The following is a 17,648-nucleotide window of genomic DNA, read 5'->3' as shown; positions in this document are numbered from 1 at the left end:
AACATAAGTATGTGAGGGACATAGTTTATGTGCTCCCAAGAAGCAGACATAATGAACTATTTCTTTTAATGGCAGATTATCCCTGTTTCTATTTCCTGGAGTGAAGACCTCGCAAATTGATGTATCTGTCCTCTGAGGTTTTCAGAGAGGCATTATGGCATTTTAAAATATTAATATGAGAGTACATTTAGCTGAAAGTAGCTAGTCTGGTAGTCTCTTGTGGCTGCCGTACAGGTCACCAGAGACCTCCTGTCTCTCAAGGCAAATGATTTACTCTAAGTGTATCATTAAGATATACTTTTTTGGAATTTATGATAGCGCTTTCTTACAAAGTTATACCTTTTCTATAAAAATTTAAGCATTTTTATGCTATTTTCTCCCTTCACTCACTGTTCCTTAAAAACCTGGTCACTGTCACGGGCAAATTGAAAGTGCCACCCCCTGCACTGCAGTAGTGGGTCTGTGTTGAACACTGATTAGCTAGGACTGGATGTCACATCTTGTTATAACTTTACATAGCTGAAAAATTTCCTAGGAGATTTGAAAAGAACTGCAATTATTCCTCCAATGGAAAAAGCAGAAAGAAAGAAAGAAAGGAAAAAGATAAACTCAAATGCAATAAATATCTAGATGTCAGAAATGGAAAAATATTAATCAAAAACACAGATGTCAACAGATCAGCTCAAGAAGTTTCCTGTTATGGGAAACCTAATAGTTAATATATGGAAATGTTTGTTTCTCATTTTCTTCTAGAAGACAGATGATATCAAGGGTAAGTTTGTGACCTTCAGAACTTCCAAAGGAGTGTCATCGGCTTAGCTTAGTGTTATTAAAAAAAAGTCAAGAAAGAAGACAGATCTCATTTCTATTTACTGAAATTGTATTGGATTTGGGACTTACACATTTGTGTACAAACACACACACACAGAGACACTGTCTTTTGCCTTTTCATAAGTGGCAAAGAGGATGTGATTTTTCCCACAGATTTGTTCTTTGGACATCACAGAGATAGATAAGGAGAGGAAGACTGCACAATAAGCTTGTTTTCTAGAGGCCAGACCCATGGCCAACTAAAATTAGTGTTTAGCTTCACAAGTGCAGGATCATGACCTGGAAGATTAGAAGAGCTAACTTAAATACTGGTCTTTGTTTTCTGTCTTGAATTATTTAAGTTTAAACTAATCTAAAGCAAAGTAGCTGTAATATATTAGCTGAAGTGCAGTCTTTCTATATTTATAGTACCACATTTGAAGCATACCTGGCAGATTTCTCCTTCATTTCATTAGTGTATTTTGGTTTAGTCATGTACAAAACGAGAGAAATACAGAGCTTATACTTGAATTTGATGAAGAAAATGAAGCCTCTGAGGGGTTGTATTAAGTTCATGGCAGAGCATTGTGCTTGCACATACAATGTATCTCCAAGAAAATAATCAAAATATCAATTAAATAATTTTTTAAAATCCTTCCATTTCTAACATAGTTTAAAACTACATTCATAACCCAGGACAGATCCTAAAAATATTGAGAAAGCGCACAGTACCCTCAGCTTCAGATGGTTTATGTCAGCTGATGTTTTGGTCTCAGGTACGTGTGCCACAGTTTTACTGCCCATTTCTTTAAGCATTAGTATCCTCTCCAGCATGTGCAGTGGAGAGCAGCAGATGGGCATGTGTTAAAGGCAGAAGACCCTGGGGTGTCTGCACGAAGGAGAAATGCGTCCATGTGGCTTCATAGTAAGGCATTAGATAGCTGCCACCTGCTCCTCTGTACCACTGCAAGGGTTAGTAACCCGCTGCAGAAGAGGTTGGAGAGGCAAGTGGGGAATAGTCACAGCCAGACATCCTAGACGATGTGTTCTCTTTCCAAAGCTGTGGGATTTTAGATAGCTGTACAGTTAATGCCAAGTCAACATTAACATCAAATCCCTTGAACCATGCTGGGGGAGCTCAGCATGGGCACAGCTGTGGCCATGCGCCTGCCGGCATTTCGGTACCCGAGGCAGAGGTGGCACGGCGTGAGCAGCCCAAGCCTTGCAGAGGGGCAGCATGTGGAGCCATGTGCTGGTTTCCCACTGGTTCTCCCCAGTGGAAAACCCACCTGTGCTCGACTTTCGATGTGCTTTCTCATCTGTACATGAAGCAGATTGCCTGACCCTTCACATCTGCAGAGGGAAACCGAATAAATTTGTAGAACTGCCTGTTTTGAAATCTGCAACAAGGTCAATGTAAATTTTAAGTTAATCAACAGTAAATTATCTCCTGTTTTACTCCTCATGTGTGTAAACAATGTGATACAGTTAACACACTTAAAATAATTGACGAGGGAATTGTTTTCCTTAATGCCTTTACCTATTAATTCTGATATGTTGTCAAAATTCTTATGAAAAAATAGAGTAGTGTCTTAAAAATCACATCCAAAAACTTAAGAGAAAAATTAACAGATATTAAAAAAATAGACTTTTGGCCCAAAATTTTAACTTTCTGAGATTTTTCAATTTTTAGAGAAATCAGATGGTCTTTTTTATTTTTAGTTTTATATTATTCTGACCCTTCTAGCGTTCCAAGAAACAAAGACTTTCTATTTTCTCAGTGACAAAACATATTAATAAAATAAAAAACACTTCACAGAAATAGAAGAGTTAAAAAAGAAAGACAAAGAAAACAAAAGATGCAGAAAAAAAATTTAGAAGGCCGGAGTACAGAATAATGATCAAACTCAAACTATTCATACAGTCAAAATTTTCACAAAAATTGTCGGATAAAGCAAAAATAATGAACTCTCTAGACTTAAACAGAATGATTTGCCAGCTTTCTAATTTTGAGCAATTGAATTGATTCAAAAGTATTTCAGATGGCTAAATAACATTTCAGACAAGCATGCTTTATAATGGCCTTTAGAGGAACCGTAAGAGACAGAGTATTTCATTTCTGATATTGTTTTATACATAATTTCATTTGCCTAGGCATATCTGTATTTCTGTGTTAATTCAAATGATTGGAATAGACCAGCAAGGAGCGTAAGCATAATAAGAAGTCCTCAATAATACAGGCAGCTCTACCCTTCCATTTACCCTTATTTAGTAGTTTGTCAGAACCGTTTATGGGAATGATATTATTAAATATTTCTTAACTAGCTAAGCATAATTCTATTTTCTGTAGCTAGACAATCCACATCATCAAAAGTGTAAAGGCTGCTGGATAATCTTGTGATTCTTTTCTTCCAGTGTTCCTGTAGATATTTTTTTGCAGTCTTTTTGATTACAGAAAGAAACAGACTGATCCAAATTTGGCTAATGGCATATATATGTGTTTTATATGGAAGTATATAAAACCTGATGACACTGTTACTGCACAGAAAATCACATAGAAGTTGTGGTAGCAAACATTACAAATAATTTTATCTTTCTCTTATTTCACTTATGTCAATCATGAATACAAATAACCATGTTTAATTCCACATTTAAATTTAACGGAAGAAGACAGTATCAATCATAGAATTGTAGAATACCAGATTGGAAGGGACCTCAAGGATCATTTGGTCCAACCTTTCTTGGCAAAAGCACAATCTAGACAAGATGGCCCAGCATCCTGTCCAGCCAAATCTTTAAAGTTGTCCAATGTTGGGAATTCCACCTCTTCCCTGGGGAGATTATTCCAATGGCTGATTGTTCTCATTGTGAAAAATTTTCCTTGGAATGTCCCCAGGAGTAACTTGTGCCCATTAGCCTTCATCTATTCCATGTGACTCCCTGTAAAAAGAGAGTCTCCATCTTCTTTGTAGCCATCCTTTCAATACTAGAACATGGTGATAAAGTCTCCCCTAAGCCTTCTGTTCTCGAGGCTGAACAAACTCGGTTCCCTCAGCCTTTCCTGATATCTTAAGCAGTATCCTCAAATATGATATGGGAAAAAGTAACAGTGACAGCTCCTGCAGTGGTAAGTGTGAGTGCTCCACTTACAGAACAGATAATACAGGGATCTTGTCAGCTGTAGCATGTGGGACAGCAACACCAGAGAGCATCCAGCCTCTTCTTGGTATAGTGAGGGAGCACTTGTATCTTCTCCTGCCCGTCAAGTGTTTAGAGTGCATACTAAGTGATATTGAAGGGATTTTTATCAGCAATCAGTTCAAATAAGTTAAGTACTTTACTTTCCTGAAAACTAATCTTAAATGCATCTTTAAATTTAACTTTAGCCAGGAGGTTGAACCTTATCTTTAAAAAAGAAAAAGTTAATACAACAAGACCGATGAGAATTAAAGGGACTCTTAAAACATCTTTTTGTTACTTATTATCCTCATATTTCCTAAATACTAGCAATAAAAGTAGTTATGTCTGAGGATAGTAGTCTTTCCTTAAGGACAATATGTGATATTCAAGAAGAAAAAGCAAACAAATAATTTTTTATTCACTTATAATGGAAACTGTGCCTATGTACGTATAAAACCTGTTAGGTCTTCGTTAAATCCTTATCAGTGGCTATTGTTTATCAAAGGAGTGGAGATAGTCAATGTCTTCAAACATCTACCCCTTCAATGTCAGTCCTATCTTGCATCTACCCACTCACGTCTGCTACTAGTTTAGTCCGTAAACGATGGTGCTTGTTGCAGGACTGAGGCTGCTTGTGTCATTCCTCAGATGGAGCAGTCAGCTGCTTCTGGGTTTTCAGAGAGCTCTGTGTGTCCACTTAAGAGATAAACCTGGTCCTTAAATGAGATCAATCAAGTCTTTACTTATAGGCTTGGAGTATTATTATGAACATATAGTATGTTTGACTGGATAGTGTTCTCTCAGTAAAAGAATGATTCCCTCTATCGGAATATTAAGTGCGTAAAGCTCCAGAGCTTTCAGTGTTCAAGAGATCAGGGTCAGGGCTGGATTCATCATCCTGTTTCATTTGTCTTAAAGTAATGTAACCAGTATAAAACATCTATTTGTGCTCTTTGATAGTCAACGGCGAGACTCAAGCATCCGAAGGGCAATATGTCTGCATAGCTTTGACACTGATGTTATGAAAGATGAACTTCTGTCCAGGCATACTGATTTCTATGGTGACTGTAGAGGAAAGCTGGAGAACTACCTTAGACCAACTTGTAGCATTGTAAAGATGTCTTCTGACCTTAAATCTCTGCTTATGGTTATTTCCCAGTATATTTCACTTGCTAGTTTCACCTTCCTTAGAGAAAATCCCTGCAAAATATAGGTCAACACTCCATATTGAAGTGAGAGTCCCATTAACTTCAACAGAGAAGAATATGACTGTATATATTTTACTGGTGCAATAACCACCAGCTGATTTTTTTAAAAATACATATTTAAACTTTCTTTAAGGATAAGGAGATGCTAAATACATTGCCTATGAGACAGATATGTACTTATTTCCAAAGGTATATCTGGTCCTGGAATTAATTTTCAAGCACTGGGTCCATCACTTGAAATATATAAGTCAAAATCTGCTCTAGATTTTGCTGTGGTCAGTGCCATTGCTCTCATTTGGCACCAAGACAGGACAGAAGAATCAGTTAATCTCACTGTTATACACCTGCATATTCTCACACTGTGCAAAATGGAATTTCCAAATATAGCTACTTACAGTTTGTTCTTACTTAAAACATAAGCACTTTTATCATTATATATCTAAAATTAATTTTTAATATTATGAGATAGTGAAAATTGTGATTTGGTGTATTGAACACAGGATCTGTCACACTTATGCACTTGACATATCTTTTCTATGCAAATTGTCTGAGAGGGACATAAGTCATTTTTAATAAATGTGGGGAAAAGGTCTGAGGTGAAATGAGGTTGGTGGTCGGGGCTCAGATTCTAATAAGATAAATTAAGGCTACTCACTCAGCTAACACTCAGTGCAGTTGTCAGCAGTCTTGGTTTTAAAAAGAAAAGAAGATCGAAGAAAGATTTAAAGACCAATGAGCCATGTAGGCTAAAACCCGCTCTCCTTTCGGTAGACAGTGATTCTGTAGGGTCAAAGTTGAGGAGTGATGGGAAGAGTATTAAGAAATCTAGCAATTTAGAATGGAGATATATTCTCATAGACATTAATTACATCTTCAGAAGGTATAAATTTGGATACAGAAGAGCTATTTTTTCTGGACGTCAGCAGAGAATCCAGCCTGATCTTTGAACCTCACTCTGGATTTTCAAGTTTCCAGTAAGTTTCCGAATTTCTGTGGACAGCAATTATCTGTACAGTCCTGTAACTCAATTCTCATGCAGACCTCCACATCACTTCGGAGAGTTACATACGTGAAAGGACCATAGAACAAGGCCTTTAATTTTCAGATAGCATATTTGATAAATTATGCTGCTGAATCCATAGTGTTAATTCTCTACAGTGATGTTTATAGAGTAGTTGGTATAACACACATAAGGCACTGTAAATAGGTCAGATTTTATTGTTTATTTTAACAAATGGATAGGGTTGCATTAGCATTGGGGAAAATGTATAAATATTGATTTGAAAACCTGGCGTGCACAATAAAAGAGCAACCCTTGTAACCCTTTTAGAGAAACCCAGCCATAAATAAAGTTCATCTCCATTTTTTCAACAAAACAATTAATACATAATTCATCCCAAAAGTATTATCATCCCTATTGTTACCAATAGCAACTGAAATACCCTAACACTGCTAACACTATTCTCTGAAAATTATGTTTATTTGTATATCTGAAGAAAGCATGTAATGGTATATACTGCAACCTATTTTATTTGTGGTGGAATCTATAAGGGTAACTTTTAATAGTTCTGCCTGAGCTGAGTGCTAAAGGATGCAGCTGACAAATGTTTGTATTGTTCTGACCATGGTGAAAACAAAATCAATAAACGCATTTTTGGAACTAAAGAAACAGTTATGTATCGTCTTAGGTCATGTCTTGTTCATTTACTTTATATCTTCCTGTATGCAGAAAGCTCTGTCCAAGGATATTAATGGTATACAGCTGTATATAATTAAAGCATTTTTTTATTAAGTAAACTTTGTTTAAGTAGGATATTAACTGGTTGACTACAGCACATTTATATTCACAATGAACAAAACTATCCGAAAGTTTAGGAGATTCATTTTATTTTGGATGGACACCAGATGTTATCTAAGCCTTTTGCTCTGGGAATTGGGTTTGAAATCTCACAAGTAAGGCTTCTAGTTATAGTACCAGTACTGTTCTCCCCTACCAGGACTGGATGCAAGTAAAAGATGATTGCTAACACCTCATTATACACTATGGAAAAAGATGGAAACCATATAGGGAATTTTTTTCAAAGCTTCCTCTCAGGCATGAGTAGCAAATTGTTTAGGTGGGTCTCAGGTATCTGACATACCACAGCCCAGGGGAGAACGACAAAAAGAACAGCAACCACATTTTGTAAATCCTCAGGGCAGCCAACTGGCTACTACATATGGATGGCAGAAATGTTGATTTTAAGACAAAAAGCCAACAGGCAGATACTGAAAGATAAACATTAGATACAGATAGGACTAAAAGCAAAACTTTGTAATGATTGGATGCAATGATAGACATAATTTGACATTTTGGTTGATAATATTTTAAAAATACTAAATCGTGATGTGAAAATTGCTACTAAAGTTTGAAAAGGAAAATTTTTTTTTGCTGAAAGGTTGTTTCATTTTAATGAAAGATATTTGGGCAATAGTTCTTGGACAAAGTCTTTTAGGCTTCATTGAACAAAGGTTTCAGTACATGACTGCATTTTATCTTCCACTGATTTTATAACTAAAAGTTCAAATTCGGATCAAATAAATCAGAATTTGTTTTTCAACTATTACAAAACAGAAGAGAACAACATTTGCTACTCGGTGAACCTCAAAGTGTCAAACTGGGTATAACAGAAAGTTTTTCATCTCTGCATTCACCAAACTCTAAAAAAAACGTATGCTCTGTTTTAATGGATCCTTGTAGTACTTTCCTACCATACACAAAACAGAAGGACATGTCAAAAGGACAGATGATTCCCTCGGGAAAAGATTTACGTTTAATAAAACAAGTACCATTTTGACATTTTTAAGGCAAGGAGATGTTGGCACACTTCTATGCAAGTACATATTGAAAATTTCACATTCTGGATAGTTAACTAAAGAAGAAGTAATTAAGTGTGTTAACAACAGAAGGTGATAAAGTTACAGCTTTAGATTAAATCTTTTAAAAGTTTAGCATGATTGAAGTGCTGAAATATTGACACAGAAATGTACATTAATGTTTGGAACTTAATTTTAGCTATATCCTTTCCAGCTTATACCTTGAGAAAATATCCTTAAAAATAGTAACTATTAAAAAACGTAGTTGTACTGCAAGCCCTTTCATTTTTTTAGAAATATAAACATTAGATTTGGCTTGATTTTATGGAGATTTACAAACCTTAAGATAGAAGAAGAATGAAAATACTGTTTCTGTATGGCGAACTGTGAATATTTGAAATATGGTTGTCTGGAGTCTGGGACAACTTCAAGCCTAGGGTAATAAAAACTTTTCAGGGATACACGGGATTTTATTTTAAATTAGTTTATTTATTCTTATCTCTAATACTTGAACTTGAGTGGTTTGTAGTGCAAAAATAAATAGTGTAATTTCCAGCATATGTATCCCATATCCTAAGTAAAGAATAAATAAAAAAATCCTGAAAGTTCTAATTTTATTCATGAAATAACTTTTTTTTGAGTTATTTTTGAACAGAACACTGAACAGAATATGTAAACCGAATACATTCGTACCTAAGACCCTGTGGTGTTATGGGGCTAGCTATTCATGCCTTGAAAATCACCTCTGTGGTGAGATGGGATTGCTTGCTTTTAGCCCATGAGGGAATGAATCATAAATAAAAATATTTTTGAAACATGAGATAGTTTCCTTTTATGCATAAACAAAGGCTGAAGAATTTCACTCAAGTTTACTTTATTTCAGAGAGGAATGAAATTATTTGAGGGAACTGAAAATAGATACAAAAAAACCCCGATTGTGTTTCAAACTTAAATATTGTTAAAAATGCATGTAAGTCCTTGACGAAATTGAGTATTTGATTCAAGATGAATGAATTTCAAACATTTCCTAAGGTTCATTTTATCTGAAGTATCTAAAGAAGACTACCCCTATTTCTGAGAGCTTTTCTCAGAGATACATGTGAACTCTCACTACTTCCTCGGCTTCTTGTTTTTGGAAGAGTTCCTGTGGTCATATTTCCGAAGGAGAGCTATATAAGTAAAATACAAGAGCACTCTTTTCACCACCAGATGGTCTTTCCTCTAAAAACCACCCTGTTCATTACCAGTAGAATTCTCCCCCTCTTTATAAATTTATTTAAAAAAAAATTTGTGTCTTCCGTTAAAACAGTATAACTCTCCCTGAGGTGCTATACTTACAGTCTTCCAACTTATGCTGCCTAAATGGTGATATGACAGACAAATAACTTTAAAAACAATATGCTTTCTCTACCAGAACAGGAGTTATATCTGATATCCTTCTGCACTCTCATATCTAGAGCTCACTCGTATCTAGAGCAGTTCAGTAACTTCACGTTCTCTATCCTTGTTGTGGGAATATAGGAGGAATTACGATGCTCCAGAATAGCTTAGTTCAGGCAACCTGATCGCCTAGACAAAGAATGGAACATGTGCTCTCCATCAAAGCTTTAATGTTATAAGTCATGCACCATGATTTTTCCTTTTCTTGAAGCATGGACCAGATAGATAGTCTCCTTCTCCTTGAGAAAGCCAAAGAAATATGATTTCTCTGTTTGCGTTACAGAAACCATCACTGGATTTCCTTCTGTGAGAAATTCCAGAGTACTGCATTTACCTTCCCGTAAACATTTTATTTCTCTGAAAGTTCACTGAATTTGAAGTACCTAAATTTTTAGGAAGAAGACAGGTATTCAGAATTGGTTTTTCTTCCTCATAGGGCTGCCAGGCTAAACACGTCTCCAAAATGTCCTGCAAGTCCTTATTGCTTAGTCATCTGTGTTTGAATTATATGCACAGTTTTCAACAGAAAAAAAGATAACCAAAACCAAAACCCAGATCTTCTCCTTGTTTTGATAACAGATATGTTAAGTTAAAATTCAGCCTAGAAGTAAAAGGATAAAATTGAGAAAACATATAATTAAAACAGAGATATTCTCAAGATGCAAAAAAAAAAGACTCTCTCTAGTGACGTGAAGGAATGATTCGAATAAATTAAAACTCATCTTGAAGGAACATAAGAAGATTATACCATGGAGAATGATACAGAGAGATAGCTAAATAACAATATAGGTCTCCTCATCTCAAATTTCTCTTTGTTTGATTGACTAATTTTTTTTTCAGCTATTCCTGTGAGAGCTTTGCATGATTAAGGTCAAAATTTAGTCCCATATTTCATCCTGGTCATTCACAGAGTCAGAACTAAATGTGGATACTGTAATAACTGTGTATCCAATCATGATTAGATGCCAGCTCTTCAGGTGTAATGAAATCTCATAGTATGACTTGACTTAAACTGTTGAGACTTTTACCAGCAAAAGAATTTTTTTTTTCATGTGCATGTGTGCAGTTTTCATATCACAATCAGTAACAACGGTTAATTTTAATGGGGCTGTATTTATGTATGTCAAATTATGTGATTTTTGTCAGTAATCTAGTTTCTCCTAAGCAGCTAATAGAGATAAACTAACAACAACAACAACAACAAAAAATCCTGAAGCTACAATGGTTAAAAATATCACATTAAATCATCAAATATTAAGGAATATTAATCTAGTTGATTTAGAGTTCCAGTTCAGTCCCTTTTTTCTTTTTTTTTAACGGAGGGCAGAAGACATATTTAAATACTAAGCTTCTTCCTCAAAACACGTCTTGAACTGGGTTTTAAGTAACAGGTTGTTCCAGTATCATTTGAAATCTGTGTTATCTAATGCCCAGATCCCCTTCATAAGGACAACTAACACAGATTTATGTTCTTAGTCACATAAAATTCTTACAAATGTACTATGTCTATAATATAGATATAATTTATAGGGATGTATATACTTTTAGAGGTAGATTTTATTTTTAATATTTTTGATCTCTGAACAGTTTCTGAATTTTTCACTGACTGTGTTCTTTCATAATTGAAAGGTTCCTAAAGATTTAGCCTGTCACCTTCAATCTTCCTTTTGGAAGCATTACTATCATAACTTGAGATAACATTTCCTCAGTGATTTTCTCTAGCAAGAGTCTATGTGCATGTCAAATCAGGTATGTCAAAGCAGGTTTCCATAGGATAAATTTTGGTTGTTTTCAGTCTCTCAAAAAAGGTGCTCATACAGACTTTGCTTTTGCTAATGCACTTCAGTAATGAAAACAGAGATATGGCCATAAAGATCTTTTATATGTTTCACAAAACATAAACTAGAGGATTGAATACTACTTCCTGCATCTACTGGGAATAAACAGAAAAGAGTAGTGGGTGCAATGACTACATAACGATTTAGAAAACAACATTAATAGCTTGCATGCATAAAATTTTGCGTGAATAAACAAATAAGTAGCAAAAGAGTGGATGGCAGAATCTGGAAGACAAGGAAGTTATTGCTGCTTTAGAGAAAACCTGGAAAAATGCATTAATTCAATTTTGCTTAGCTAAAGGCAACTGGAGTTTCACCGCTGACTTTCAGATCAACTTCCAACTTACAGCCTAAAAACAAAAATGAAGAAAACGGAAATTGGTTAATGAAACAAACATTAATCAATAGATTTAAAAAGTAATTCCTAAGTTTAACATAAACCATTTTAACTTCCGACGAAACTCTAATGATGTCAGAGTATACATCCAAGCAGGAAAATATTTTTGACGTTTTACAGCAAGCCCTCCCATTGTATGGAGAGTAAAACAGACACAAAGTTTCCTTGTGCATTCCTGATGCTTTGCTGTACTCCACTGAAAGCATCTTAGATTGGGTTTCCTAAATCATAACTATTCCATATATGAGTCAATGTGCCACAAGGCCTCACTTCATATTCTGAAACATAATTTAAAATGAACACAAACTGAAAATGTGTAGTATATACCTGAAAATGTTGAGAAATAGTAGTGAAAAAGTATTAACTGGAGGGTCTTATGTATATGCAGTAAGTTAAGCGTATGATGGGGGAAGATCTTTCCCAGTCGTTCCTGTTTCACAATGTGAATGTTGAATAATCTGACTCTTCTTTGTTCGGGTTCTGAAGTTTGAATAATTAAACAATAGGTCATTTGAGCTCTGTTGTGTCATCAACTAATTACTACATTTATATTCGTCAATAGCAAAGCCACAGTAGTATTTTAAATTCCATTTATTGTGCTTTAGCTTAATGCTTACTGTTACTTTTCCTCTGCATTTTTTCCCGTCATGAAAATTAACCCACAATATATCTTTCTGGAAAGAAAATAAACAGCTCCCTTGCCAAGCCTTTCATTACACTGCTTCTTTCCATCATGAATTGTGATCTAACAGTAGCCTAGTAAAAAGCCAGGGCCTTTGAAGTGTTGTGCTAATTTGATTAATACGTAGTTACATCCTGTTATGATGCACTTTGCCTTATGCATTTTAAATGGAAAATGCAGAGTGGATTACATTTGTGTTAAAAACACAGCATACTAAATGAACAGCATTGAAAGTGGGCTATAATAACAAGCGCTGCAACCACTTTAAACATGTAAAAGGTTATTGCTTGCAGGTTAATGATAATTGTACCAAAATACATGTTTTTATAACAATTAAGAGGCCAATATAAATACTAGTGAGATTCACACAGCTGCCATGGGAAATACCTGATTTAAATTCCTTGATTAAAACCAAAACAAAATATTCAAAAGAATCCTCTGAATTGGTGCCCTTCTACGCATCTCCACAAGTACTCTGGGGCTTGAAGTCACTTCTAACTCAGCTTCCATCCAATCTGAAAAGAATTTAATGTGATTTTTCCTTTTGTTTAAATTAAGAGTTAAATTCAACTTCTGTGTTGGTACTAAGTATAAAGTTTCCCGTGCCTAGCAGGAGGCATTATTAGGCAGCACTATTACATGCAGAAATATTTTGGTTTGTTTTTTTCCCTTATCTTTTTAAAAATAAAATACTTTGTTTTATCATAATACCTTGAGATACCAATAATCACTGCAGGTAATAAACACGTCACCATACCACATTATGTTTCAAGTCTACTGTAGGCAAAACGTATCAAATCTAACTTTGTGCTTCGTGTGCATCAATATGCTTTAAACAGTTACCTAATTATTGCTCCTCCTAAATTTGCTAACAATGTAGTACAGTAAAATTGTTTCCATGGACTTGAGTAAGCACCTCATCAAAAAACAATTCTTTTATGTACTTGTGCTAAAACAGATAAAATATCACACTGCCAATGATGACCCCGAAACCTAAGTACACTTTTAAAAATTACAGATATTGATTACAATTTGCACAGGAACAGCACACAGGTTGTGTTTCACTTTTTATAGCTCTGCTTGAATGCAGAAAGGTGCCATTGTATTAACTCATCGTGTGTTAATATCTTTCAGTCTTTAGTGTCATTATATTTCTAGCTTGCTTGTTCTTAGAAGCTTATCTGACACCTCTCTTTTTTGATTTTAGGTGAAAAAAAGATGTATTGAGGAATGTAGCTTCATATTATTGGAGAAGTGCAGCAAAGGACAAAGAATTAAGTTAAAAAACATTAAATTACTAAACTGTACAATAAAGTCTATTTCTGCCTATTGGATAGATTTGTTTCAAGATTGAAGGTGGCAGATACTTGTTATTCCATGTATCTCCCTCCAGGGAGAGACAGCATGTCTGCATTTGTTTCTAAATTATTTTTAAATAGCTTAATTAATGTTTCTTACCTATTTGTTTGCAAAACCACAGTCAAGAGTTTTATTTTCATTTGTATTCCTGAAATTAAGTTTAATTGCTTTCTTTCCTAAATACAGACATCTCAGTTCTGGTTTTATTTATTCATTAAATAATGTATTCCAAATCTTTTTCATAAAGTTTTCTTCTGTTTGCTGTTTACTTACAGATCATCCTCACTCTTTTGCTAGTCAATGATTATAACACCATTACCAATTCTCAGAAGACATCTTCACCATCATGTTTTAAATCTTTTTCTAAATTTTCTACTTTTTTCAGTATTGCCTAGTAACATATCATGTAATAGTGATGGAAACCATGTATAGAGGTCATACTTTATAAAAATTGTGGAATTCCAACAATTTATATCAGGGTACCATAATCTGACCAGACTGCAACATCTGCAGTAAAAGGACAATGAAATCATCTGCAAGATCTTTCCCTTGGCATACCTGGGCTTTTGGATCAGAATTGCCTAGTCCTGTTATCTCCTTCCCTTGCATTTACAGTACAACACTGCACTGACAGTATATGGAGAAAAAAACCTCACCTATCTTCTGAAAAAGTACGGATCCAGTTCTATACCAAGAAATCGAAATTTGCTCTTTTTTCTGGTTCTTCTTGTCATATTACATGGCTAAGTTATAAATTACGTAATGCCCTCACATAAAGATACTTTCTAGCACTTCTCCTCATTGTTCCTTTATTCACAAATGTTTATATCAATACTTCCGATGTTTAATCATAAAATTTATTATCGATTTTCTGATTAATATACATGCAATATGCTCTGTACAATCCTTAATATTTGCATGTTTAAATATAGCTACTCCTTCAAATATTGTCAGGCTTTAACCTGTGAATTCACATTTATATGGTTCTACACTTTCTGAGGTTTTAAGAATAAGCTATATCTGTCTTTCTAACATACATCATAGTTATACTGACATCATAGTTAAGTCTTTATTTCATCATCAGTTAATAGAATCATCTAAAGCTTACCGAAAATAATGTGTCTCTGTCTCAGATACCAGTCCTTAATTTTAAAGACTAGTACTCAACGGAGACTCTGGTTCACGGTTTGAAATAGATTAATATAGTAGAAACTGCAGTAAGCCAGAACCAATGCACTTTAGAATTTAACTGAGATTTTAATTTTTCATAAGACTTTTGAAAGTGATTTCAAGCAAGTCATTAAGCATAATCATTCCGAATAGATGAATTGCATTTTTCATTATGATTATTACCAGCAGAGAAATCTGAACAGCAGAAGTTTATTCTTTTATATAGTGAAACTTTTGTAATAGGATTTTAGCTTGCGAAAAGTCACACTGATTTCTGAACTTGAACCAGAGTAGATAATGAGCTGAGTGTGACTGAGGAAAGTCTGAAAAAAGACTCTTCTCCTCATACCCCCGTGTTCTGTCTCCAAAGAAGATTCAGAATATGCCTGAAGAAATTAAAGCTGGACTTGGAAACCATCAGGAGTATTCTGAAATCACTACTGATAGCCTTGATAATATGAATTAAAGGAGGATGACACTTTTCAGGTCAATAAAATCTCCTAGACAATGATTCCCTTTCACCTGAAAAGTGAATATTCACCCAGGAAATGCTAAGGGTATTCTTTATTATTTGCATTATAAGTCTAAACATCAATCTTATTTTAAAGACACTTGGAAGCTGACACGGAGTTGCACAATATTATTTCTTGGCCTCTGCTCACATTCAGTACCTGACTCCCACCACTGTTTTCAATTTTCCTCAGGTTCTGAAACATTTGAAAACCAGATGGGTCACAATATTTTGTGTATCGGTGAATGGATGTGGTTGCAGCTGCTTACATCTCAGAATTTCTCAAATCAAAGCCTTTAAGAACTAGTGACCTGCCTCTGCAGCATTTCACCAGTGAAGTCTTTTTGAAGAGAAATAAGAAATTCATTCTAAAACCAAACACATCTTGCTGTAATCAGATAAGCTCTCTAAGGCAAGTTAATAATCCTTCATAATCAAAGACAGTATGATCCTTCTATAATGGAACTTCTATTCCGAACTATTGAAATACAAATATAAACAGTCCACAAATGCATTACACTCATTAAAGATTTATAGGCTCAACCAGATCTGTCACCATACTATCCATATATCTGAAGGGAAACTAAAACAAACCTTCATAGATTAAAGTTTGCATATCTGATACATCTGATGCATGGCTTGTTTTGTCTGTAATTGAGTTAGACCTATAGCTTATATCCAGAGAAAGACTCTTGCATCCACTTTGAGCTGTGTTGCTTCAGTAAAGCTCTCCAGAGATGTTGCAAAGCTGCAAAATAGAGGACTTGTCTGTTTCCCCATTGATTGGGGTTGGCAGTGCCCTACTTGAAATGCTCAGTACCAAACAATGCATCTAGTTTGTGTCTTCCAACAGAAAGCATTACGAAAAGAGACATGAAGTGGAAAGGATTTTCAAATCTGTGTAAGGAAAGGCAGATTCTGCATTTTTTAAGATGTATATGAGCTATAAGTGAACATGAAAATTGATACTGAACATTTTCTGATTAGTTAAAATGTTGGGTAAATACTCAATGTTTTCTATTCCTGACACTGTAAGTACAAGCTTAATTATAGTCATAGCTGGCACTGGTAACAAGAAGGATACAAAAGAACAAAGAATTAATCCTTCTTCTTGGTTATTTTATAAAACAACTTTGAAGGAGAAATAGAATGTACCACTTGGCCCACTAGTTCTTCATTAGCCTATAGCAGTAGTTTTCTGCAGAGATTACTGGACTAAGAGCCTCCTCCCAAAGTCGTTTTCTACTACCTCAATTATCTGGAACCAGAAGAGGAAACGTAACCTCACTTCTGAAGAACCTCAGCATTCATTTAAGCTATCGAAGGAGAACACCATGACATAGGATTTAAAAACAAATGAATAAAATTTGGGGTCTCAGTCACATGTTCTTGGTGCCTGCATTTGTCAGCTTGATACAAATAGCAAGAAATGCAAGATCTGGATCCTTACATTTTACAGATGAATAGTCGTAAAGCATTAGACACACACTGTTTACTTACACATCGCAATAAATACAGAAAAGCTTTACACTGAAAGTATGCTCAAATACAGGGCCTTAAATACTCAAATGTTTTAAATCACTTTGATTAATCACTAGAATATATTAAAAGACGTGATTTCAGCATATTTTGCACAGAAAATGTCTTTTAGTCAAACTCTAGTTTCTCTTTTTCAATCTGGTCCATGTGTAATTCATGAACCTTTAAACATTATGGGATTACAGAGCGCTAAGCTGACATTTTTACTTTCACTTAGCAGCCTGAATAATTGGTATGCTCCAAGCATTTTAAATACTAAAGTAATCATTGCTTTGAATTCATCTTGTGATGTCATAACAGCTGACAATTGACATAATAAATTTCAAGAATATGAAAGCTCAAAAAGAATGTTAGAAATATCTTATATTTAATACATAACAATTAAATGATCTATAACTATCAGTATATTCTGATGTTATCTTTAATGAAATGCTTTTTAAATGTGTGATGTATTGTTATTTGTTTTCCACTTCTGCGCAAGAAGAGAATTCATTAAAATTTTTAATGTGTTTTGCTCAAAGTCAAAAAGACATGTATGGACAAAAATATCAAATCTATAAAATATCTTGCATAAAAGTGAAAATTTAGTGATGAAAATTAAAAATTTTACTTTCAGTGTGAGAAATCGCCAGGAACTGTGTCTTCTCCTCCTCAGGAG

This window comes from Tauraco erythrolophus, chromosome Z, assembly GCF_009769465.1.
Source record: "Tauraco erythrolophus isolate bTauEry1 chromosome Z, bTauEry1.pri, whole genome shotgun sequence".
NCBI classification, from domain to species: Eukaryota; Metazoa; Chordata; class Aves; order Musophagiformes; family Musophagidae; genus Tauraco; species Tauraco erythrolophus.
The sequence above is the reverse complement of the archived record's forward strand: the minus strand, read 5'-3'. Positions refer to the sequence as shown.